Below are 27,233 nucleotides of genomic sequence, written 5' to 3'. Positions count from 1 at the left end.
AAACAAACAAAAAAAAATGCCCTTAAATTACTTAAGTAGACTTTTTCTCCCTTCAGATGAGTGCTTGCAAAGCTATTTTCCTCTTGGAAAAATACAGCTTTCTGCTGCTTTCCACAGATTCTGATAATTCATGTCCTCTCATTCTCAGTTGTATCCAGAACCATTGGCATTCCTCTTTGATAGCAAGAAAAGATAGCAGAAACAGTATCTATACTCTTTGTTTTATGGAGATATGTTTGTTTTTTTTTTTTTTGGTTTTTGGGCCACACCCGGTGACGCTCAGAGGTTACTCCTGGCTATGCGCTCAGAAGTCGCTCCTGGCTTGGGGGACCATATGGGGCGCCGGGGGATCGAACCGCGGTCCGTCCAAGGCTAGCGCAGGTAAGGCAGGCACCTTACCTCCAGCGCCACTGCCCGGCCCCATATGGAGATATGTTTTATGCGCCAGTATGTGGTCTGTTTTGGAGAATGACTCATGAGCCTTGGAGAAAAATGTGTATCCAGTTTCCTGGGCATGAATAGCCCTAAATATCTACTAAGACCCTCTTCTATTTCTCCTTTGAGAGCTAGTATGCATTTGTTAACTTTTGGCCTGCTTTTTATATCAAGGGATGATAATGTGTATTATTGTCTTGTTACTGATATCTTTCTTGAGTTCAAGTTTATCAGCAGTTGTTTTAAATATGTGCTAGCCTATCATTGGGTACATATATATTTAGAAACGTGATTTCTTCCTGCTGTGTACATCCTTTGACTACTAAGAAAAGATCATCTCTGTCTCTTATAACCTGTTTTTAAGTATAAAGTCTTTGGAGCCACCTGATATTAGTATGGTCACCCCAGGCTCGGCTTTGTAAGGGAGTTACTTGTTTGAATGTTTAGACAACCTTTGACGTTGACTACTCAGATGTGTTTCTAGTAGGAAGCAAAACATTGGATTCAGTTCTTTTGTTCATCTTGCCACTCGGTGTTTCTTATTTAGTCTATTGACGTCGAAAGAGATGATTGTCTTGAGATTTGTGTCATTTTCTGTAGGAGATTGCCATGTCTGTTACATATGTCTTGTCTTAAAGTAGACCTTTCAGTTTGTCTTTTAGTGAAATTTAAATTCACCTTTCCTTCTGCTCTCCACTGCCGCCTATGGAACAGATACTCTTCTTCTCTTTCTCTCTCCTCCCCACCCCCCTCTCAATGGTGGTTTGTAATATTACTACTGAGGTTTTTTATGCCATTCATTTTCTCTCCTTTCAGCACCCAATTTTTGTCCAGTGTATTCATTTCAAAGTCTCATAATTGTCCTAATTGTCCTTTCCCTCCCCTAACTGCTATTTGTGGGAAGCTTCCTACCATGGACTGGTCCTCCTCACCCTCATCTCTAATGACTCTAGATATTTTTACCATATTATCTCCTTTTTCTAATAAGGGGTAAAATAATTTATCTACAGAGACATAGATCATTGAGAAAGATTTTGAGATAATTCATTTTCTACATGGATTCTGTTATACTTATCTTAATGTTCTTTGGCTGAAAGTTCAAAGTTAAGATATCAGCAAGGGGACTTCTTCTGAGAATATGTTATGGGTGATTGTCCTTCCGCTGTAACTTTACCTTGTCCTCTTTCTTTGCATCTTTGTTCTCATAATTAAAAATAGAAAATGAAAAAAATTAAAAAAGAGAGAATTAATTCATTTGCAGTCAACTGTGATCAGTAACATATATATTCGTTAAATTCTGACCTGTAGCTTAATTCCAGGTGTTTTTTTTTTTCTCTGCATCTTTCAAGTTGCTTTTGATTACAACACAAGAGCTTATTTTCCCCTTTCCATTTCAGGTCCTCTTGGCCTTCCTCCTCTGAGATAGATAGCTGAGCAGAAGTCATTTGTGTACTTTTAATCAAAACTCAAACAGCATTCCCTTATGTATTCATGGGCTGCCTGTGCACAGTCTCAGCTGCACGATTAATCTCACAGTTCTACTGTGTCTTCCAGTGATTATTGATGAAAACTTGAATAGAGTGGGGTACCAAGGGAATTAAATGGTAAGCTCCCTTGCTTCCTTGAGATAATTATTATATTTGTCACATGGTGTAGAGATAGAATAATCTATGAATATATGACAATATATTTTATATACTTTTATCCACAATGTGGCGAATGGGGACTCCAAATTGTATGGATAGGACCCTTGTTTCTAAAACAATGCTTCCCCTTGATTATAAATGTTGTCATTCCACTTCGATGCTGTTGTCAGAAAATTCATCCAGAAATTCCTCGGTCCCTTTCCACAGAAGCACATTGATGTTTAGAGAATTGGAAACCCTGCCTGTACTTCTGCTTTGTTTGAGACTTTGAATTAAAATGACTATTGAAAATAGCACCAGGACCATAGACACATAAACACCAGTCACAAAATCTCAAACTCTGTTATTCTGATTTTAAAATGATATTTGTACTTCAGATATGTATCATGAAACCTAGGTACTCTTCACACTAGAGATTCATTCCAATCCACCTTCTTAGTAGAGAGATTGCATATTGGGGATGGGTAATATCTGTTTACCAGGATTAATACTAAATCCATGTGTCTGTGTGCTGCATCCACTCACTCAGGTCATTCCGGCCTTCATTCTTCAACTGCACATTGGAGTTCCCAGTCCTCATTTTGTACAATAAGCAAAACTGTTCCAGTCCCATCATCCCAGCAGGTGCAAATATTAGATATCATCTAAAGCATTCATAAAATGATACTTTTCTTCTAATAAGAGGATAAATATTTCATACTCCTAAAATGAGGTGTCCTTTTCCTGTCCCATTCTCCTGGAGGCAAGTATGATGGGTTTCTTTTGGGCAAGAGTGATTGTGACACCTGGACTTTACTACTCATCAGGCGATTATGGGTCTACAGGTGTTGTTGTGCCTTAGTGCCGCTGCTCATGGGAGGAAACTCACAGGTCCCTTCAGATCACCTGGATTTGAAAAATTGTAGATTGACATCAGGGAGTTCTATGGCTGAAACATCAGGAGCAAGGATGCTGGTGATGGTGCCTCCCTGGGGTTTGAGGGTGGTGTTTTCCACCATGAGGGGTGTTTGAAAAGAGTCTTTCTAATTCACCTCATGGAAGTCAACTGGGTGGGTTGATGGAAGATGTTACTCTCGTTGCCACAGTGCACCTGCACTAATATAATTCAAGATGGGAAGCAGCCGGCACCACTGTGAATGGCTGGGTGACTCTGGCAGGGCCCTAAGTGCCAGCAGGTGCCCACAGGCTATGATATACTTAATACATAGTAAAGTGTATGGGGAGACCTCAAATCACTTTCATTCTACTATTACAGAGTAGAGTGTATAGGGAGATCTCAACTTGCTTTCATTAACAGAATATTCTCTTGGAATGAGTGCCAAGAGCTAGACCATAGCAAAGGATAAGCTGGGCATGGGGGTGATTGGTTCACCACTTTTTGATTATAGGTGAGGATGCAGTGCAGGACACGTTGCTCCACAGTGAGGCAGAGACCTAGATAAGAGACGCTGCCTCCCCACTTGCATCTGGACTCCAAGGTGAAAAATAAGAAATATTCAATAGATTCAACAGAAACAACATAAGAATCATTAGAGTCTCAGAGTCCCAGGAAGCAAATCTCATGAAAAATCAATAGTCAAAGACATCATTGTCGAGAAGTTTCCAGAGATAAATGTTCATGCATCCAAATTCTGCATGCTCAAAGAGTACCAGCTAAAGGAGATCCAAAAAAAGCACCCAAAGATATATTCTAGTCACAATGCCAAATACCACAGATAGGGATAGAATACAGAAGGCAGCCAGATCAATATGGGAAATTACATACAAAGATGCATCCTTAAGATCACAGCAGAGTTGTCACAAGCAACCTTTCAGTCCTAAAGTCAGTGGTGGGCTATAGTGATAAAACTCATGAAATAAATGCTTCACCAAAAGTATTTCACCCAGTGAGACTTACATTCTTGTTTGAAAAAAGGATACACAGCTTCACGGATAAACCGCTCAACACCTTTACAGATTCAAACCCTGGCTTAAAAGACCAAATGAGTTTATTTTTTGACAATACCCATATATTAGAGAATGTTTTTTGCCATTACCACAGCTTTTATGTATTCCCAAATTTGGAAAAAAGAGAGTTTCTTTTTGGCAGAGTGATAGTGCAGCCTGCAGGTACAGGGCTTGCCTTGCATTTGGCCAACACCAGTTTGATCTCTGTCACTACATAAGGTACACTGAGCACCTCCAATGTGAGCCTTGAGTATAAAGTTTGAAGTAAGCCCTGAGCAACCACCCAAGCCCTACAAACCACCCCCACAAAATTGCCTCGCTAAGCTTAGTTGCATGGAAAGTTGATGAAGCAAGACAGCAAGCCTGTCCTCAGAGTTTGAGACAGACATCTATGTATGTTTTCTCATTCCATTCATTTCCTGTGAAGTCTCTACTCAAGATGTGGAAGTTGTCGCTGTGAATTTTCTTGCATGAACTGAGTGTATGCATCAGAAGAGGCATTGTTAATCTAGTGTGTGTACAGAAGAGGCTTCTGACAGAATTGTCGGCCCAATGCTGAAATCTCTTATGGAAGAAGGGCTAGGAATGACGGTCAGTTTCTAAATACAAAATTTACAGAAATAATTGAGGCTAAACATGTACTCTTGAGTCTCTATCACACTGTGGAAATGTGAAGAATTCTAGAGGATTGAAATCAGGGGTCTGTTCCTCACAAACTGGCTTGGAAACCACAAAATCCATAAGTCAGGGCCAGAGGTACTGCAGAGAATATGGCCCTTGCTTTGCACATAGCCAACACAGGTTTGATGATGGGCATCCTATATGTTCCCAGAGAACTGCCAAGAGTGCAAGATTGGAGTATTGCTGCAAATCCTGAGCATTGCTGGGTGTAGACCCAAAAGTAAAAACAAGCAAAAGTCATCATCCTTCTCCATCCTCCCCTTTCCCATATGTCAATTTATTGTCATCTAAATTTTTATCACAATAATGTAAATTTTGGGGATATCAGAAATTGACTGCCATAAAGAATTTCACAGAGAAAACAAGATTCTAAAATGAGTGTTGGACTTTTAAAGAAATGGTATATATTTACATAGTAAAAAGGAGAAGATAAGATATTTTGATAGTGGATAATCAAAAATCCTATTCCCATTTTGGATACAAATCCATGAAAAGAAAACACATCTATATGCTATCACTGTCATACATGCACACTCGCAATCATGTATAATCTCTTTAAATGATACTTCTAATACTGACAGAACCTAAGATTAAAATCACTTTTTCTATAAAGCTCTTCAGATTTTGAGTGAGTTTCTACAGTCCACACCACCATTTGGTATATTGCTTGTCCCAACCCCCAATAAAAGACAACAGTATGACAGTTAGACTCCCACCATGTTTACTAGACCTTCAGATGTTTTTGTGTCAATAGGAAGTCAGATGGAAAATTATGACTGACCAAACGTTTCAAAATATAAAAGGTGAATGGATAATATAGCCTGAGGATCTTTTCCACTGACACATATCCCTATAGTCCAGTGGGCTGGACATGTTGTCCCTTACTTCATTAAGCTACAATTTTCAAAGTAGAGAACAGTCACTAACACACTGTCTATTCATATTTGGATCTTAGTAAAAGATGATTTATTATCTTATTAAAGGAGATTTAATTAATTGAAAAGCGATAATTTACAAAGTTATAAGCCTGAAGAAAAGATACATACTCAACACTTCACGAAAGACATTGGGTTTCTTGTCTACACAACAACTCTTAAAACTCCTAAACGACTATTAAAATCTCTTAATTATCTTAGAATATTAAAAGTTTTATTCTAAAAGAAATAAAACAATCCATTTCTTTAATATCACAATGAAAAAAGTAAGCTTATCTCCAAAGTCAGGTCTCACAGTTCTCTCTGTAAACTGGGATTGCTCAGGTGTCTGTTTTTGGATTATAACATGATAGACAGAGTTAACATCTTTAATAACTAATCTGATCTGTTTTTATTCCTGAGGATTCAATGGCAAAGAATAAACGTTAAGGCAATATTTAGGGATAGACAAACTGTTGAATTTACGTGGACAGAATCTTCACTTTATTTTTTGTTTGTTAGTTTTGATTTGACTGTACCTGAAGAAGAGCAGATGTCAGTCTATTGGTACAATGCAGCATTTTTTAAAAAAGTACTCTGCTTCAGCTGTACAAGGAAACTGTCCATGAATGTGGTTAGTGAAAACCAAGGAACCCAAGGAGGCCGATACAAGTTAAATGCCTATTATGTCTGCATCTCATTACTAATTTCATAGAGGTCACTGAGAACGAAAGAAACAGATTCATGATGTTTAATCTTGGTGTTCACGGTGATAGTTCTTTCAGATGTCAATAAAAAGGTCCTGACTGGGGACTGTTAATACATACAATTCAGTGGGGAGAGAAGAGAATTAAAGGGAATGGGTGGGACTTGATCCACCCAAACACTGGAAATCTCAGACAACTCACAACAAGACAGAGGCAACACCTAGGAGCATGACTTTCAGGGTCTGGGACCTCTAGTACAGTCAGAAGATAATCTTCCACCATCATAAAACTGTCCTGACACCTCCTTGGCAGTGAGTGGGAAGACTCTAGCAGTGAAGTAGAAAAGAGGCATATGGGACTATTAAAGAAATTATGGTAAAGCAGCACAAAACACCACCAAGCCTCCTGGGTGAAGAGTGCACTTCTATGAACCCAATCAGTATTACCTTACCCCTCCATATAATACCTCTGAAATGAACTTTTGAGTAAGCATGTTCAGGATGTGCAATGAGTTCCAAAAGAATGGGACATGCTGTGATTAAAACACAGGCGGCTATGAGAGCAGAGCTGAATAAATTGTAAAGAGAAATGTCAGAACCGAAAAACTTCATAGGTTGTAAAATAAAAATCCGCGGTTTGTGCCAAGTGCCGTGTTTCAATCCCCTTCAGTAGAAGGCTCTGAATAAGCAGGGCAGCAGTGAAGAAATCATACACCAAGCACTCAGGAAAAGATGGCGGACATGGCATCCGGGGCCTTTTTTTCTCTTTGTCTCTTTGACCCTGCCATAAACCAGAACTGCTTTCTTTATTCAAATCAATTCCCAATATCAGGAGGGGGAAACTCAAGAGAGACAAACTAAAATACTATTAGATGGGCTTTTACATATCTTAAGGAAAGAGGAAATTGGGGAGCACCCTTGTTTAGGGTTGTTACCTAGCTCTCCTCTTATAAACAATTATTTTGTCATATTTTCATAGATTTATTTATTTATACACATGCCTACATCTAATATTTATCTCAAGAAAGCCAGGGAGCTTGCATGTTTGTTCTGCTGTTTTTTTCACAATGAAACTTTCAGCCCTCGCTGAAAGACATGGAAAAACTGTCAGTATAATGAATAATGGTACAGCTGAGACGTACACAGTGCACATCTTGAATGTATAAGGGAATCCTCTTTGATTATATTTGGTTAAAAATGCAAATTACTACTGCTCAGCTAACTATTTCAGAGAGCAAGGCCAACAGGAACTGAAAAGGATGGAATAAAAGTGATTTTATGTTGTCGTCAAAGGCAAGAGAATGATGCAGAGAAAACCACACAACACTAATCTACATGTCATCCTTTAATAAATGAGTGCATGATTTATCCCACTCACATCTAAAATAAATGAATTCTCATCATGTCAAAGTCTTTCCCAGTGATCTCTGTCTCTCTAGATAAAATGTTCTACACTTTATAGAAAAATAGAAAGTATTTTAAATGTACTAATATATAAAATATCTCATTATATATTATATACTACACCACATTTTCTATAATAAGATGTGAGTATACAATAATAATATGTAAGATGCAATAATCATAGATGTCATAATATCCAGAGACATAAAGATGAGGCCAGGAGGATTAGGTCTTGGTTGAATCTTCTCAAATAGAGCTGAAGAATGCCATTAGGGCTGAGAAGGGACAGCTATCAAATTGGGAATTGGAAATGATTGCTCTGGACAAGAATTGGTGCTGAAAGGAGATAAAATGATAGGCAGAATACCCCTCAAAATAATATTACAAACCACTGTGTCTAAAAGAGGGAGGGGTGGAAAAGTGTGTTGTGTGTGTGTGTTATGTGTGTGAGTGAGAGAGACAGAGATAGAGACAGAGAGGGAGAAGAAAAATATCTGCTTCATAGGTAGCAACAGGAGGGCAGAGGGAATCTGGGGACACTGGTGGTGGGAAATATGCACTTGGTGAAAGGTGTTGTACATTGCATGACTGAAAATCGTGAATACTTTGGGTCTGTGAAAATCTAACTGCATTTTGAACAATCTTTTAACTACAGTGCTTAAATAAGTAATCAAAATGATCAAAATCAATCAAGCAATAAACAACTAGCTAACTGAAATCATTATTATACCCCTACATTATTATTATTATTTTTGATAAAGTTTTGAAATTATACTTACTAGGTAGAATTACACTATTTATTTACTAACTGCTCATTGTAAAATTATTATTAGATATTAAAATCCTCACATTTTATATATATATTCATTCTTTTTTATATTTCACAATATTTTTCTTCTTTTCATTCCTCATTTTAGCACTGGGGAGAGGGATTTTGTAGACAAACTTGTCCAAAGTATAGTCCTTTACCATCCTTGCTTTGTAGGCTCTGCCTTGGCCCTGGTAAGAGAGATAGAGACTAGATTCTTTGGCTACCACATAGCAGTGTATTTTTGATACTGCTTGAGCCGGATGTGTCTGAAAGCTGGGAAAAAAGAGTGTCGTTTTGGTAGAGTGATAGTGCAGCAGGTACAGGGTTTGCATGCAGTTTGATCTCTGCCACTACATAAGTTACACTGGGCACCACCAATGTGATCCTTGAGTACACAGTTTGGAGTAAGCCCTGAACAACCAACCAAAACTACAAACCAGCCCACAAAACCGCCTGGCTAAGTCTAGATTCATGGAAAGTTGTTGAAGAAGAAAACAGTCCTTTCCTCAGATTCTGAGACAGGTATTTATACACTTTATTATCCACATGAATTATGAGAAACATTTGCTGGGCAGTCTCTAGTCAAGTCAAGACATGGAAGTTGTGGCTATAAGTTTTCTTGCATAAATTGGGTGTGAATTAGAAGAGGCTTTGTTTATATGGTGTGTGAATAGAAGAGAATTTGTGACAGAATTGCCACTGCAATGCTGAAATCTCTTATGGTTAAAGGGATAGGATTAACAGCTTCAAAAAAAAAAAACCCCACCAAGTTATTACATCAGGTTATCTGAAGCAAAAGTTGCAAAAAGTATTAAAGTCAAACATTTACTCTGAGCTCTACCACACAGTGGATATGTGAAGAAAGTCTAGAGGATACAATCATGGTGTCTACTCTTACAAACTGGCTTGGCAACTTCACAAAATTCATCAGCCAGGGCCAAGGTACAGCATAGAGAGTAGGGACCAAGACAACAATTATCCATCCACTCACAACAATAAGAATGACACCAATAATAAGATTGGAAACCACCTTTGTGGCTGGGATATGATGATAAGTCAACTTTCACCCACTGCTCGTGGGAATTTTGTGCGAATGAACCCATATGGAAAACAGAATAATAGACTGAGGAGGAGTTTCAGAGAGATAGGACAGTGTATAGAGTCATTGCTTTCTATGCAGTCGACCTTACATTGATGCCTGGCATTGCACAGGTCTCACCAGATCCCTAGGAGTGATTCTGAGTGCAGAGAAAGGATTAATGCCTGATCATTGCTGGGTTGCCCGTATTCCCACCCACATAAAACCTAAAAATGTTTGATTTGGAATGGAGCTCTCATAGGACCCAGCTACTGTACTCTTTAGTTTATATCTCAAAACCAAACCATTTGAAAGGATATGGTCATCCTTGTTCTCTGAAGAGAAACATGGGATCAACCTGAGTGTCTGAGATAGGGCAGTGGATAATGAAAGTGTGACATCAATTCACAACAGAAGTGTCAAAGGCTTTGACATTGATGAAGTAACTGGAGGTGGGATAGAGGTGTATAGCTAAATCACAGACATATCAACACTGAAACATGAAACAAAAACTCTGATAATTCATCTTAAATATGTGCCTGCTAAGGAGGCAGACTGGGTGTTGCAAGGGAACCTATGGACATTGGTGGAGAGAAGTTAACATTGGTGGTGCAATAGTGCTAGAAAATGGTATTCCTGATAGATCCTGTATGGACGCAATTTCTAGATCACAGTACCTAAATTAAAAACATATTAAAATTTAAAATAAAAAACCCATATTGGTGTCCAAAATCTAGCCTTATTTGAACACAGTTATTTCCATACATGCACCTCTTGTCTGTAGACTTTCCTCTGGAGTCTCCTCTTCCTCTTCACCCTTCTTAACAGAGTTCCTGTCAACTGTTAACTGCTGTGCTGGGAGTTGGTGGCAGTTGGTGGCAGTAGCTAAAGATGGATGAAGAAGGTAGGTGGGTGCACTCTAGATCTACATATGAAGCCCCTGGCCCCTACTCTTTTCTTCTCTTTTCTTGGCTGTCTTGATCTTTCTAAATAACATGCCAACCTACATTGTAATAGTGTCTCTTAGGAAAATAATGGATGGAAGTGATCGCTCTGCACAAGAAATCTGCACTGAAATGGAGAAACTAACAGGGAGGAAAAATAACACATTCGAAAAGGAAAGAGAGAGAGAGATACAAAGGCAGAAACAAAGAGACAGAAGCAATTTGCCTACCCTAGAGCAAAGCAAGGTAGGGTGTGGGAGGTAAATGAGAAACATAGGTGATGTCAAAGGGAAGGGTGCACTGGTGAAGGATGGTGTTCATTGTATGACTAAAACCCAACAATGAACATATTTATCACCAAGTTGCTTTAAAAAAGCAATTAAAATTTTCATAAAAGAGGAAAGCATATATTCTGCATGTATGTGACTCTGGTTTGATCCCTAGAGCTGCATGGTCCCAAATAGACAGAGTTTTCATTAAAAAAAAAAAAAACCTAAAATACTTTAGTGTGGTCACTGGAAAATATAATCCTAAATTTGGGTGATGATTTTTAAAAACTATAAAATGTAAAGCACATTATTGAACATTGTAATATGGAGTACCTAGCATATGCAGTCTGAAATGAAAAGTACAAATAAGAGCTTCTCTGATTTTTTACTTGCAAAGTAGCCCAGCAAGGTGGGCAATAGGACAGGGTTTCAAGGGACATCACACATTACACGCAGGACTTGCTGTGTAGAGGGTGCCATTCCTTGCTAGTGAGAATTTGGCATTGGCAGCCATAGACAAGAATGCAGGGTCTCGTGCATCTAGGATTTGGAGGCTGCAGCAGTCCAGTGGCACAGTGGTGTCAGAGGTTTTCCACATAGGCACACCCACAATGAGGGTAGTAGGGGCTGACACCAGACTAATGATCAGGGGCAGAAAGCCAGGTACAGGCAGGCACATCCCCAGGAAGGCTTCTTAGATCCTCTTCTCTCACCTGTTGTGGAGAATTTCCCATAGGCAGCAAAAGGCAAGAATCCTAATAGCTGGAGGCAGGTGCCTGATTCTGAGTGTCTGTGTGAAAATAGCAATGGAGAGAACGATGCCACAATGCAGATTTTACTGGGAGGCTTCCAGAGTTGTTGCAACAGGGTACTTTGCTGGGAGAGACTTTCCTCGGTGCACCTGGATAGGAGAAATTTAGATTGGCATTCATCATCAGTACTATTGTCATCAATTATGTGTTGCTTGCAGGGCCCCAAGTGGCAGAATGTCCTCTGGATCTTATGTGCATTTTCCATTCGGTGGGTGTAATGCCCACCTGGCTGGGGAGAACTCTCAATGTCAGTAGCTGGGATGAGGACTAATGCTTGGGCATTGGGCAGAGGGTCCTGGACATCAGTGTATCCCAGAGGCTGCAGGGTGATCTCTACCAGGTTTCCCAGGTACCTCACTTGTCTCCAGTGAGCAGGAAGTAGGGGACAGGTTTCCATGTTCCCCCTAATACCTAAAATATGATTTTTGTCCCCCAATTCACAATACAGAGCAGACAAAGGACCTTTGTTGAAGTGTATATGGGGTGCGTTTTCTGTACCTCCTGTTTCTGTACAGTCAGTGTAAAAAACACAGCCTGTGGTAAGAATTGGGAGGCCTTATATTTTCTTTTTTTGATTTTTATAATATATACATGTATATAAAAAGTCTTATACCAGTGCAACATTCCCACAACCAATCTCCCAAGAGTCCTTCCTCACCAATTTTAGATTGACCACAGATTGCACAAGTCCTAGTGGCTGAGATTTGTTTACAGGATGCTGGGTTTGGTGTGGCCCCTAGTGAAGGTGAATTGTTGCTCAGGGGGAAGGGGGATACATTTCAGGCACCTGCGAGTTCTCTGCTGCATCGAGTGGAGGTAGAAGCTGCTCAGGTACCCTCAGAGCAACTGGACTGGGAGAATTTTCAGTTGTCAGCTGCTGACAGCAGTGCTAATGATTGGGCATCAGTCTCCAACCCAGGTATCATCACCTCCCATTGGCAAAAGCGTGGAGACTTTCCAGTAGGTAGAGGATAAGGGAGCAGCTTTGTAGATCACTCAGCACACCTGGTTTTGATGATTTTTCACTGGCAACACATGACAGGAGTCATAATTTCTTTGCAGTGGGCCCAAATTCCTTTGGCTCACCCAAGGGAAGGCACTGGGGTGTAAACATTGAAGAGTACTATTCTCCTACTTGTTTTAGTATGTACTCACCTTGGTGCAATGTGACTTGGTGATTTGTTTGAGAAAGTCTTTAGGTCCCCTCAACAACACACTGGTGTCAGGAAGATGTTTGACTGGCAGGAGATGGCAGCAGGAGATAAGATGGGATATCTTGTAGGTTCCCAGATGGCAGCGAGTCCTCTGGGTCTTGTATACAATTTCCACTGGGTTGGTATACTGGCGGCATTTGGCAAAAGCTGGTCCAAGTCCTGAAGGAGCAAAGTACCAGCTGTTAGATCATCCCGTGGATCTGAGGGGTATTCTCCACGTTATGTGATTTAGAGGAGTCTTTCCAAGTTACTTCACTGCAGTCTGACATTGGTGGTTTATTGGGGAGTGGCCCAGTATTCGGAGACATACTTCAATAGCCTGCCAAACTGACCTGGGCAGGGTTGTGCTCAGACCATTCCCACGTGTTCACTACTGATTGATTGTGCGTTTTTAAGTTTGCTTGAATTTATAGTTAAGAGATCCACAGTTTCAGGGCAAGAATTCTCTGATCTTTATACTGTTTTTCTAATTACAGCCAAGGTCATGCCTCAAATAAGGTAAGTGTCTTTAATTCTTGCCTTTTCCTTGGAAGCAACTTAATGTAAAACTGATAGGGCTTTCTGATGGCCTCATCTACTCATTTAAGAAATTGCAACTTGCTAGTAGGAATAGTAAAGTGCACCCAAAAATACATGAATTTCTTCATTACCCTTATTATAATCAACACTACATGATGTTTTAGATTATGTCAATAATCCATTAAGGATCTCATGACTCAGAAGAGACAAGAATACAGGGTAGCCCAGCAGAAGAGCAATTGCCATGTTTCTCTGAGGCCTTAGGTTTCATTACTGCCACGGAATATACATCAAACTCATTCTTACATAACTTTCATGTGAAAGAACCTGACCTGCATGACCTGTACCAATTCTGATATTGGTGAACCCCAACTGGGTCTGTATTGCATCCATCATTGGATTATAATAATTGTACAATAAGGTTAACTGAACATTGCAGGGCATGACACTAGTCTTCTGAGCACTGCTCAAGAGCTCCCTGTATAATAAAATAAATATACTTGGAAAATAAAACAATAGATCATGTGTGACATGAGAAAGAGATACCTTGTGAGAAATCACCAGCTTGGATCTATTTGATATTTAGACATTGTGAAAGTTCTTGATTAATTTTTGCCATATCTTCTCATTAAAGATATCTAGAACAGCACAGACTATATTTACACCCATTCTTGTAAAATGAACAAGGCAACAGCAACACAATTGAGCACTCATCAATACCATCACTGACACCTTTTTGTTTTTGTTTTGCTTTGGGGCACACCAAACTGTGAATCAGGGTTTATTCTTGAATATGAATTCAGGTATCACTCGAGCTAGGCTTAGAGGGACCTGATGGAAAAACAGGGATTGAATCTTGATGGTTTAATATGGCCACAGACTTCGTCTATGGCACTGGTGATCCTGAGCCCAACAAGGGTGTCAAGCTAAGGACCTAACTCCACTCTATCATCTCTCCTGCCCCATGACACATATTTTTACATATTAAAAATTTTAGGAAGCAAAGAGAGCAGTTGCAATACATGCTACTTGCCTAGTAAATGAAATAAACTGTAGAAGAAAATCATTTTTAGGAGAAATTAAAGAAAAAAATTAAAATGTTTGTAGTGCATTGATGTCACTAAAGGATGATCACCACTACAAAGCTAGTGTCCACAGAGGCCTGATTAAGAAAACTACACCCTTGTGCCTGGAAAGATGACATAGAGGTAGGGTGTTTGCTGGCACGCAAGTGACCCAGGCTGGATGGTGGATTGAATCTCGGCGTCCCCTAGGGTCTCCCATGTCTGCCAGAAGCAATTTCTGAGCTCGGAGCCAGGAGTAACCCCTAAGCACCACCAAGTGTTACCCCAAACCAAAAAACAAACAAACGAAAACTACTACCTTAAACCTTAAAAAGATTCGTGTTAAATTACTAGGAAAGCCATTCTTAGAGCACCTTTTAGTTACTGTGTGTTTTCCTTAGCCATCTCAAATTCAACTACTAATTAACCTTACTTTTAGTTGTTTCTCATTTATTAAGAACTAATAGACTTTATTCTGTTTTACAGACCAGATTCTTCTTGGTTTACCTTTTTCAGTTCCTTTCTCATACTATTCTCTGCTTGATATGATTTTTGTTTCTCATTCCTTATCTTTCATATTGCTTGTAAAATTAAAATAAAGAAAAATGTTAAAAAAAAAAAAGAAAGGGGAGAATGGGAAGGCTGATGAATTATGTGAAAATGAAAAGCCAACATTTAACTTACTTACTGGGACAAAGTCACAGTGAGCCCATCTTATACAATTTCTTTACACTTTCTCAATGTTTGGCCTTTATTATTTTGGCAGTCATTTTTTTTTACCTTTTCAATCTTATTTATTTCACTTAATATGATGCTCTCCAATTCTTACATGTTGCAGTAAAATGCATGATTTTATCTTTTTTACAGTTGCAGTGTGCCTATACTACAACTTTTTTTTATTTGCAGCAGCATTGATCATGCCATAGGACCACTTGATATGTTGGATTCCATTTTCTAAATTATTTTTTGAGAATTAGTTATATTCCTCATCAGTAGCATTAGATAATTTTCTTTTAAGACGATCTCTCTGTTTTTGGGTAATGTTGACATTGTTGAATCTGGGAGGATTATTGTTTTTCAGCATTATGAAAGAGTCTGAATAGGAGAAGGGGAGTGTAAATATTTAAGGTTTGGATGGACTCACTAGCCAACAGATTAAGACTAGGATATCAAACATGGGTTGCAAGACAAATGCCCTAACCACTAGGTTTATTTGCCAGTCCATCCAAAAATCTTTTTGGTTCCTCTTTTACACACTAAGTTATCTGAGATTTCCTTTGTTTGGGTAAACCGATTCCCACCCCTCTCCCACTGAATTCTTCTCTCTCCCAATGAATTGTGTGTATTAACACTCCCCCAAATAAGACCTTTTTACTGATATCTGAAAGCGCTATGACCATGAGCATCAAGATTAAACATCATGAATCTGTTTTTTCATTCTCAGTGGCCTCTAAGAAATTAGTGATGAAATGCAGGCACAATATCACAACAGGTAGGGCATTTAACTTGTATGCAGCCCACTTGGGTTTTTGCTTTTCACTAACCGCATTTATGGATAGTTTCCTTGTAAACTGAAGCAGAGTTCTTTTTTTTAAATGGTGCACTGTACCAATAGATTGGCATATGCACATATGCTCTTCAAGAACAGTCGAATTAAAACAAACAAACTGAAAAATAAAGTGAAGATTCCATCCACGTAAATTCAACAGTTTGTCAATGCCTAAATATTGCCTTAGTTTTAATCCTTTGCCATTGCATCCTCTGGTATAACAGCAGATCGGAGAATGATTAAAAATGTTAACTCTGTTTTTCATTTTATAATCCAAAACAGAACACCTGAGCCACCCCAGTTCACAGAGAATTGAGTTTGGAGGTAAGCTTACTTTTTCCATTAAGCTGTTAAAGAAATGGATTATTTTGTTTCTATTAGAATAAAAATTTTAAGATTCTAAGAGTGTTAAGAGTTTATAAGAGTTGTTTAGGAGTTTTAAGAGTTGTTATGTAGACAAGAAAAGCAATGTCCTTCGTCGAAGTGTTGAGTATGTATCTTTTCTTCAGCCTTATAACTTTGTAAATGATATTTTTTCAATTGATTAAACCTCCTTTTGTAAGTGAATAAATCATCTTTTACTAAGACCCAACTACTTATAGACAGTGTGTTAGTGGCTGTTCTCCACTTTGACAGTTGTAGCTTAATGAAGTAAGGGACATCATAGCCAAACCCACTGGACTATAGGGATGTGTGTCAGTGGAAAAGTTCCTCAGACTATTATTGATTAGCCTTTTATTTTTTGAAACTTTTGGTCAGTCAGTCATAATTTTCCATCGACTTCCTATTGACACAAAAGCATCTGAATGCCTAGTAAACATGGAGGGAAACTGACTGTCATACTGTTGTCTTTTTTTTTAGGTTGGCACCAGCAAAATACTAAATGATGGTACGTTTGTGGAGTGACTCACACAAAATCTTAACAGCTTTATACAAGAGAGCGGTTCTCATCTTGGGTTCTGTCGGTGCTTAAAGGTATCATTAAAAGAGACTGTGCATGTATGTGAGTGTGCGTGTATGCCAGTGATAACTTATGAATGGGTTTTCTTTTCATGATATGTATCCAAAAAAGGAACTGGATTTTTGAGTCTTTACTGCCAACATTACCTTATCTTCTCTTTTCTATGTACATAGATACCATTTCTTTTTGTGCTTTGTTTGTTTGTTGATTTGGTCTTTTTCTGGTGGCCACACCCTGTGATACTCAAGGATTATTGCTGGCTATGCACTCAGAAATCACTCTTGGCTCGGGGGACCATTTGGGATGCTGGGGATTGAAATCGAGTCCATTCTGGACAGCTGCTTGCAAGGCACTACCACTGTGTCATCACTTTGGCCCCATATATACTATTTCTTTGAAAGTTTAACACTTATTTAATATCTTGTTTTCTCTGAAATTATTTATGACAATCTATTTCCTGTCTGATTTGTCCAAGATCTTATGTAATTGTAATATTAAAAAAAACCAGTTGTCTGACATTAAATTGACATATGGGAAGGGGGCAGATGGAGAAGGCTGATGACTTCTGATAGATTTTACTTTGTGGACCACACCCAGCTATACTCAGGAGACTCAGCAATACTCCTAGTGTTGTACTCCTTGCAGTGCTCAGGAATCATAAAGAATGTCAGTAAGTGAACTTGGTTTGGCCTTGTTCAAGGGCCCTACTCCATGTGCCATACCTGCAGCCTCTAGACTTGCTTCACATATCCACTGTGAGGTAGAGACACAGAGTTTGGTCTCAATTCTTTTTGCAATTTTTGCTTCAGATTATCTGGTGTCAGGACTTGTTTTTAGAAGCTGACTGATAATCCTAGCCCTTATTCTTTAAGAGATTTTACCACAAACCTGGCAGTTCTGTTATGCAGTCTCTTCTAAACACACACTATTTAAACAATCCCTCTTCTAACACACACACACACACACAAACTTAGTTCGTGTAAGAAAAATCAGTCACAATTTTCTTATATTGACTAGAGACTGCACAACAAATGTTCCCTATGGCTGGCATGAGAAAACATGGATAGATAGCTGTTGCAAAATCTCAGGAGAGGAATGCTTTTTTGCTTCATCAACTTTCTATGAACTCTGCTTAACCAGGCAATTTTGTGGGGTGGCTCTTAGGACTTGGGTGTTTGAAAAACCCAAGTATTGCTCTGGGCTTAATCCTAACTTTTTACTCAGGGACTACATTGGCGGTGCTCAAGGTTACCAGTGCAGTGACAGGGATCAAACTGGTGTAGGCCATATGCAAGACAAGACCTATACCTTCTACACTATCATTCTGCCAAAAAAGACATTCGCTTTTTACTGGGTTTGGGGACATCCTAACTGTGGTAGTGTCAAAAACACACTCTTCTACATGGGTAGTGTAAAAAATACACTCCTATATGTATGTAGCCAAAGAATCTGGTCTCTAGCTTCTTACCAGGACCAAGGTAGATCCTCCTAAGCAAGAACGGTAGATGACTATACTTTGGAGAATCTCAAAACCCATGTGAACAAACCAATGAACCAATTTGCAATATTTTTTATGATACTTAGACAGCCTTGTTTGCTTAGAAAATAAATCTGAAGTAGCTATACATCGAGCCACCTTTTATACAAACAGTTCAACAGATCACTTTCTTAAACACTCTGATACTCCAGAATTCCAAACCACTAAATGCAAAGATCAATGAGAAAGCTAAGGAAGAAACTTAGAGTTGGGGATATGGAGAATCTTGGCAAATTTCCAAGTCCACAAAATTGCTTGTGCCACAGAGATGTGGACCTAACATGTTAAACATAAAACTACATATTTTAATAATAGAAATCAAGTAGTCACTAGCCTCTGCCTTTTGGAAGTTTATAGATCAACAATTCAAATAAATCATAGAACTCTTTTTTAGAAAAATAAATTTTATTGAGTTCAATGGGAATTAAAAGCCTTTCAGAGTTATATTTAAGGTACATTGTGACAGTGAATTAGGGCAATTCCCACCACCAGTTTTGACCTACCTCCACCACTGTTCCCAGCATGTATCCCATAAGTTCCCCATTAGCACTCTAAACTGCTAATGTAACAGGTCTCTTTGGTATATAGCTTGTTGTAGTTTGAGTAACTTGATACTATTGTCGTTGACTTTAGGTTTTTTGGTATTTAGGTCCTACCATATTTTATTTCCACTCAATGCTTATGATACTGCTTTGCCCCTGGGACTATCTATTTTTTTCTCAATTTGTAGGAAGACATAGAAATACAAGTCAGAACAGGATGATGCATGTTCTATGGTTCTGTTAAAAAATTAAAATAAACAAAACACCCCCCCAAAAGAAAAGAAATCTGGTGGAGGCCCTGTCTAGAAGGTATAAATATAAATTTAAAGAAGAAAAGAAAGAAAAAGAAAAAAGAAGTGTGGGTATGGTGTGGCAAGGTTTTATTTGTTGTTGTTGCTGTTTTTTTTTTCTGTTGGCAAAAAAGAGGAAAAAAGGAGTTATGAATGGGAGCAGGGAGGAATAATATATAAGAGGGCTATATGCAATATTGGCATGGAATAATTACAATATAGATAGGCAAAGAGAGGAGTCAACTGCATACAAACTCACCCCCACTTTATACAGACATTAAAGATCTATTCATTGGTAAATAACTCAAAGAACGCATTCAGAAGATGAGAATATACATACAAATGGAAGGGAAGGTGCTAAAAAAATGTTACCAAGCCATAATAGTTGTAGGATTCGAGAGGTGGAAACTCTCATAAACAAACTTGAGAGCAAATTAAAAGCCAGCAATGATAAAGAAGTCAAAGGAAAGTTTGAAAGTCCCTTGGTTCATAATACTGTTGTTTCAAAAAGTCAAAGACATAGTGATCAAAATAGCATGGTACTGGACAGACTCTCTGACCAATGGGTCAGAACAGAATATCCAAGGACAAACCCTATATGTGGTCAGCTAATTTTTGACAAAGGAACTGGCAGCATAAAATGAAATAAAAACAAACTCTTCAACAGACGGTTTTGAGAAAATTGGATCTATATTCTACACTTTAGGTTGTATATTTATGTCTATTGAAGGAGGTGCCATTAAACTGAGCTGAAAGATAGTAGCTGATGCTCTTTGAATCATTCAGTTAACTATGGAGAAAACTCAATTTGCATATTCAACCCTGAGGGTGATTTTCAGGCTTTTGGAGCACTCACCTCTCAGGCCATAGTTGAGGGATCTCCCTAGAGTGCTAGTGGTGGAGGCTACACTGCTAAGTCCGAAGAATATCAAGGCAAAAGCTCCAGGTGTCAGGAGATACAGAGCTGTAGGAAGAGAAACCCCAAGGAACCCCAAGGTTCTGAAATGTGGATGGTAAGTTGGCAAGCAGATATCAGCCCAGCAGCAAGATTCCTCAGTGGGAATACTGGATCTAGAACCTGCTTATAAGCCCAAAGGGGAGTTCCCTACTACCCAACCTACTTAGGCACTGTGTGTTGTTATCGGACTTGCTTTCTCGTTTTAGTCTTTGTTTTAGTTTAGTTTTTGGTCACACACCATTGCTCAGGTTTTACTCCTGGCTGTGTTCAAAGAATCATGTCTGATAATGTGAGGAAAACTAGGGTAGGATGTATGTATGGCCAGTGCCTTAAATTTTGTAGTATCTCTTTGTCTCTTAAAAGTCTGTAGATCGTAAAGTAGTGCTGTGATTTGCAAAGAGGCTTATAGACTTCCAAAAAAAATGCAGTAGAATTGTGAGTCTAGACCATGACTGTCAATACTATTGCCCACCATGATACCTCAAACCATGATATCTCAAAAATTTGGATTGTTTTAAGCCACACATGCTTGAGTGTTTTTCCTGACTCTGTGCCAGGATCAGCCCCTGGCATTGCTCAGAGAAATATGTAGTGCTGTAGATTAACTGGCATTAACTGGAATTAGTTATCCACAATGCTTATTTTACAGTAGGAACTATGAATGTTTGCTCTCGATTCCCAACATGCACACAAACCAACCAATCCCAAACCAAAAACAGAACTTCAAAAACCTGGCAAACTCTTGAGTATCACAGTAATTCCTATCAGTAAGTGGGAAAAACAAGGAAGTGTCCCTTGAGCGATGATGACTAGTTTCTTCCCATTTTATCTCCCCACTGCCTCTCTGAATGATGTGTGATTCTTTTAGTTTTGGGCTAATGTGCTATGGTACTCCAGGCTTACTTTGGATTCTATGCTCAGGCATCCCTTTTAGCAGTATTCTGAGTGAAATGAAATCATATGAAGTGGGGGGATTAAAAGGGATCAGTTGTTTGCAAGGCAAACACCATAACTCCTGTACTATTGACCCAGCCCCAGCTACTTTATTCATAGACTCTCAAAACAAAGGGTTTGATTTTACTGCTTCTCTGAATTTGATCTTTTGCAGGGTATCATGAGAGTTTAAGCCACTTCAACTGATGCTCAGGGACTACTTCTGGCTCATTACTCAGGAAGCACTTGCCTTGGTGCTCAGCAAACCATGTAGTGCCAGATATTGAATTTGGAGCTCCAGCATGCAAAGAATGTGTTCTGGACATTTGAATCATTTCTTTGGTCTCAGTATATAAATGTTTTCCCTTTATGTTTTTAAATTTTAGATTAGGTGCCTTGATTTAAAATATTGATAATTGTATCAATATTGAGGGAGTTCTTGCAAAAGAAATTGGAACATCTCACCTTCCATTAATGTCAACTTCCTTTCACTAGGTCCAGTTTGCTCCTCAAATCCTGACTATACTCCTATTTCTCTTCTCCTTGGCATGGATATGGGGTCAAAAAGGAACCCCTATTTACTGCTAGTGGGGAATGTCTACTAGTATAGCTTTTCAGAAAAACAATATAGACATTCCTCACAAAACTAGGAGCTGATATAGCAATTCCACCTTTTGTCATTTACCCCCGGGTCCAAAAATTCACTTCAGAAAAGTCATTTCATGCTTACGCTCATTGTAGCACTATTATAATAACCCAAACCTGAAGGCTGACCAAGTGTGCAAGAACAGACTGCTCGATAAAGGGTTGATTAAACATACACTTGGTATATACTTTTAAGAGCTATGTTGACTGGCTGGAGAGATAGACAAAGGAGCTTGTCTTACCTAGAGTGACCTGAGTTTTAACCTCAGCACATTTTATTGTGCCCTGAGCACTACCAGGCATGATCCACTGACTGCCACAATGGTCCACCAAAAGAACAAAAGCAAATGGCATCCTACACTAAATAACACGTTTGAGATTTGTGGACATATCTTTTACTATTATCAGTAAATTTCATTTTAATAAGTTTTTAATAACATTTATATATTATAAAAACTATGTATAAACTATATCATTTATAAAAGCTATATAGAAAAACTAATAGACATTAGTTGTTAATAATAGATCATTTATTAACATGCCACAATTAATGTCATTAATATGCCATAGTCATTCATTTTGTACTTGATACAGTGTTCTCTGTTTTTGAACTATTATAATGAAAGCCACTGTGAATATTCTTGCTTAGTAGAGATATGTGACTTGTCACTCCCCCAAAGGAAATGAAATTCTTCTCTACTGCACAAGGGACTTCCTCCAGAAATGACCACATGGTGAGACATAAAACATGCCACCATACGGGGCCGGGAAGGTGGCGCTAGAGGTAAGGTGTCTGCCTTACAAGCGCTAGCCAAGGAACGGACCTGCGGTTCGATTCCCCCGGCGTCCCATATGGTCCCCCCAAGCCAGGGGCGATTTCTGAGCACATAGCCAGGAGTAACCCCTGAGCGTTACCGGGTGTGGCCCAAAAACCAAAAAAAAAAAAAAACCATGCCACCATAAAGTTAGGAGTATAGACAAAGCACCTCATACGTTTTCATGACCATACCTAATATATTCTCTGACCATGATGCAGTTAAAATAGAAGGTAATCACACAGAGAAACAACACACATGTCTAGAAACTAAATAGTTCATTACTGATAAACCAGTGTGTCAAAGAGGAGGTAAAAGATATCTGGATGGACTGGCACAATAGCATAGTGGGTAGGATATGTAAAGACTAATCACTCCTAATTCTTTCAGGCAGGCTCTTTCATCATCTGAAAAAGAATAATCTTCCCAGATTCAACTAGGTCAACATTACCCAGAAGCAGGAGTCATCAGTGAACAGAAAATTATATACCTCTACTGATCAAAAATGTAACTGATTCCAAAAAATAATTTAAAAAATAGAATCCAAAATAGCAAGTGCTTTTATAGAAAACCAGTCCTGCAGCCAAGACTACCAAAATGGAAAAAGGACAGGTCTCAGATCAAAGGAATAACAGATTGCTCAGTGATAAACCATAAAGTGTATAGATAGTCAATTTCAACAAAGACGTAAAACTATGGAGTAGGGAAAGCTTCATCAGTAAATGGTGTTGGAGAAAACTGGTTGTTCACATGCTGAGAAATGAATTAAGGCTACTTTCTCATACCAAACACAGATATCACCATCCATGACAGAGCAGAAGTTTTCCATACACCACAAAAGAACCTAGGGGAGAATAAATGAACATGTATGGAGTCTATAGTTATTCCCATGAAAGCATACTTCAAGGGTGGAGAAACCTAGTATATCTTAGGCCAAGGGAATTCCCTTTCTAATTTCCCCAATATTTACTGTGCCTATGCAGAAAAAAAGCAGCACAAAATAGTTTTTCTGGTTTTGTTATTGTTGTTGTTTTCATTTTTTGTGCTTTGTTTTGTTTTTATTTATTTTATTGTGTGATGGTTGTATTTATTGCTGTAGTGCTTTGGGGATTTTTTTGTTTGATTTTTTTGTATTCTGTTTCTCTCCCTGTTTCCCTTCTCTCAAATTGATATTTATAGCCTCTAGAAGGACTCCGCTCATTTTTTGCTTGTTTTTTTTTAATCCCATTTTATTTTTTTTTTCTTTTCTTTAAACAGAATCACATAACTTGAACCATCTTGCTCCACCTCTCAAATTGAGGGGGAAATAAGGGAGGGTACCAAGACCAAACAGTTGTATTATCACTAAGTAGTAATAAAAATGATTGGACTTAAACACCAAATCCAAAGCCAACGACAACAGAAACAAACCCAATCTACAACAAGCTAGCCACAGAGGGGACCACTTATACTAGCAGCCTAGGTGGTAAAGGGAGGGGGGTATAGGATGCATGCTGGGAACGGAGCTGGAGGGAGGACAACTTTGGTGGTGGGAATTCCCCTGATTCAATGTCAATATGTACCCACATTATTACTGTGAAAGATATGTAATCCACTTTGGTCAAAATAAAAGTTATTATTATAAAAAAAAATAGAGGCCGAATACTGAACAAGTGTGAAACAACTCTACGGCATGGGATCACTGAGACGGGTTCACACTTGCCTATCATAAATGCTGGCTTTCCACTTTCAGATAGTTCATCAGCTCTCTCATCCTCACCGTTTTCAGAGTCCAGTTAAGTTTTACCTGACTGCATTTCTTTAATCATTGCATTAGAAGTTAATGAGATAGAAAATCCAAACATTAAGTTTATCATTCAATTGTAATTGACTGAGAAAACACAAATCTAAGATATGTTTGGAACTCACAAATCCTTGTGAATGTTTCATTGTGAATTAAGAATCTTTCTGGGGCCGGAGAGATAGCATGGAGGTAAGGTGTTTGCCTTTCATGCAGAAGGTCATCGGTTCGAATCCCGGCGTCCCATATGGTCCCCTGTGCCTGCCAGGAGCAATTTCTGAGCATGGAGCCAGGAGTAACCCCTGAGCACTGCCGGGTGTGACACAAAAGCCACAAAAAAAAAAAAAAAAAAAAAAAAAACAGAATCTTTCTGATGATCTGAAGATATTTTTCAATACAATGTACCATATATACGAACACTGCATTTGAAAAGAGAATTACATGTATGTAGATCAGATAAGGAGATAAGTTACTTGGACAGTGAAGGTTCAAAACCCAATATTTGAAGGTACAAATTTATGGAATAAAGGACATGCACATATGAGAAATCACAAACATGCACACTCAGAATCTCCTTTTATTTTAGGAAAAATATAAAATTATCCTAAGTGTTTTCTTCTTGGTATCCAGCAATACTTCATTTCTGTTTCTTTATTTCTTCATTACTATCCCTAGAGTGGAAGAATAGTAATGTAAAAAATATATTTGTCTGATTATTGATTAGAGTGCTTTTTTCTTTCATTCTTTCTCTTTTTTTAATAAAAAAAACCTCTTTACCAGTGCAACATTCCCATCACCAATGTCCCAACTGTCCCTCTTCCCCACACCACCCCAGTCTGTGCTCTAGACAGGCTTTCTACTTTTCTCATTCATTCACATTTTGATATGATGGTTCTCAGTGTAAATATTTTTCTAAAAACACTCATCACTCTTTGTGGTGAGTTTCATGTTGTGAGCTAGAATTTCCAGTCCTCCTATCATTTGTATCTGAGAATCATTGCAAAGATGTCTTTTATTTTTCTTAAAACCCATAAATGAGTAGGACAATTCTGCATCTATCTCTCTCCCTCTGACTTACCTCACTCAGCATAATAGATTCCATATACATCCATGTATAGAAAATTTCATGACTTCATCTCTCCTGACAACTGCATAATATTCCATTGTGTATATGTACTACAGTTTCTTTAGCCATTCGTCTGTTGAAGGGCATCTTATTTATTTCCAGAGTCTGGCTATTGTAAATAGCAATGTGATGAATATAGGTGTGAGGAAGGGATTTTTTGGTATGTTATTTTTGTGTTCCTAGGGTAATTGACTAGGACAGGTATAGCTGGATCATCTGGGAGCTCTATTTTTCAGCTTTTGTGAGGATCTCCTTATCACTTTCCATAGAGTTTGGACTAGATGTCATTCCCACCAGCGGCGAAGAAGAGCTCCTTACTCTCTGCATTCCACCGGCACAGCTTGTTCTCATTCTTTGTGATTTGTGCCAGTCTCTGTGGTGTGAGATGTTACCTCATAGTTGTTTTGATTTGCATTTTCCTGATGTTTAGTGATGTGGAGCATTTTTTCAGAATCTTAATATTAAAACCCATGTAGAAAGTGCAAACACCATAATACATCATTAGATCAAGGCTATACAAATAATTTTGGAAAGGGTAGTTCCATGATAGAACATTCTGTTACTCTTCAGCCAGAACTATAACCCCTACAGAACTCATTCCTAGTAGATGGAGATGATCCATCCCCAGTAGGCAATCTCTTTACTAAGATGCTGGACTTGGATTGAATCTCTAGAGTGAACAGCATCTAATGTTTTCTAGAACTGTTGATACATAACAGCAGTACAAAAATATTTTTAAAAAGGAATAAAGTATACCTTAAATATTCCTGTGAAAGATTTGTTATTCACTTTGGTCCCAATAAAAATTATTAAAAATAAAAAGATAAATTTTGGTATTGAAGATTCCAAAATACTGTGCCTTATTTAGGTACAAAGATATGAAAAGAAACCCCATCCGTATGTTATCACTTGTATACATGCACACTCACATTCATGCAAACTCTCTTTAAATGATATATCTATCCCTAATAGAACCCAAGATCGAATTACTCTCCTATAAAGACATTAAGATTTTGAACAAGTCACTCCACAGTACTTACTAGCATCATCCTTTTGGCTAGGTCCAGCCTAAAAAACATGACAAAATATGACAATCAGACTCCTCCATCTTTACTGGCGTCTTCAGATGTTTTTGTGTCATTAGGAAGCCAGATAGAAAACTATTGTTGATCAAAACTCTCAAAATATAGGAAGTGGCATATTTTTTTGGTTTGTGCAAAATACTCTTAAAAAATACTTTCTGCCAAATTTGTAAAGCATAGATGTGTAAAAATGATCACTAAACATTATAATCTATTTCATGACAATACATGTTTTCGTATTTTTTCTCAGTATTTAAATAGCTGATGTTTCTATTCATAAAAAATGTATTCTAGACATTGATGCTTTTTTAAAATTTATTTTATTGAAACATTGTGATTTACAAAGTCCTGCATATTTTGGTTTCAAATATTCAACGAATCAGGGCCAAACCCACCACCAATGTCTATCTCCCTCCACCAATGTCTTCCACGTGCATTTCATACCACTCACCATGACCCCCAGTCTGCCATAATAACAGGCCCGTTTTAAGTTTAGATTGTTAAAATTTGGTCCCTTTGGCTTGAATATTTAGTTTTGTCTTTTTTTTTTTTTTTTTTTGGTTTTTTGGGC

The 27,233-nt window shown here is 38.3% G+C and overlaps 1 protein-coding gene and 1 non-coding gene across 2 annotated transcripts in view; one reads left to right on the top strand and one right to left on the bottom strand.

Annotated features, from left to right (window-relative positions):
• CIDEA (cell death inducing DFFA like effector a) overlaps window positions 1-27,233 on the top strand; it is a 449,150-nt gene that overhangs the window by 8,295 nt on the left and 413,622 nt on the right. The gene's annotated exons all lie outside the window — the stretch shown is intronic.
• Window positions 12,071-12,203, bottom strand: LOC126005204 (small nucleolar RNA SNORA51). Its single transcript, XR_007494374.1, has one exon. It is a non-coding gene; the product is annotated as a small nucleolar RNA SNORA51 (small nucleolar RNA).

Source organism: Suncus etruscus, chromosome 3 (genome assembly GCF_024139225.1).
Source record: "Suncus etruscus isolate mSunEtr1 chromosome 3, mSunEtr1.pri.cur, whole genome shotgun sequence".
Classification (NCBI taxonomy): Eukaryota; Metazoa; Chordata; class Mammalia; order Eulipotyphla; family Soricidae; genus Suncus; species Suncus etruscus.
Note: the sequence above shows the minus strand (reverse complement) of the source record. Positions and strands in the feature narration are given on the sequence as shown.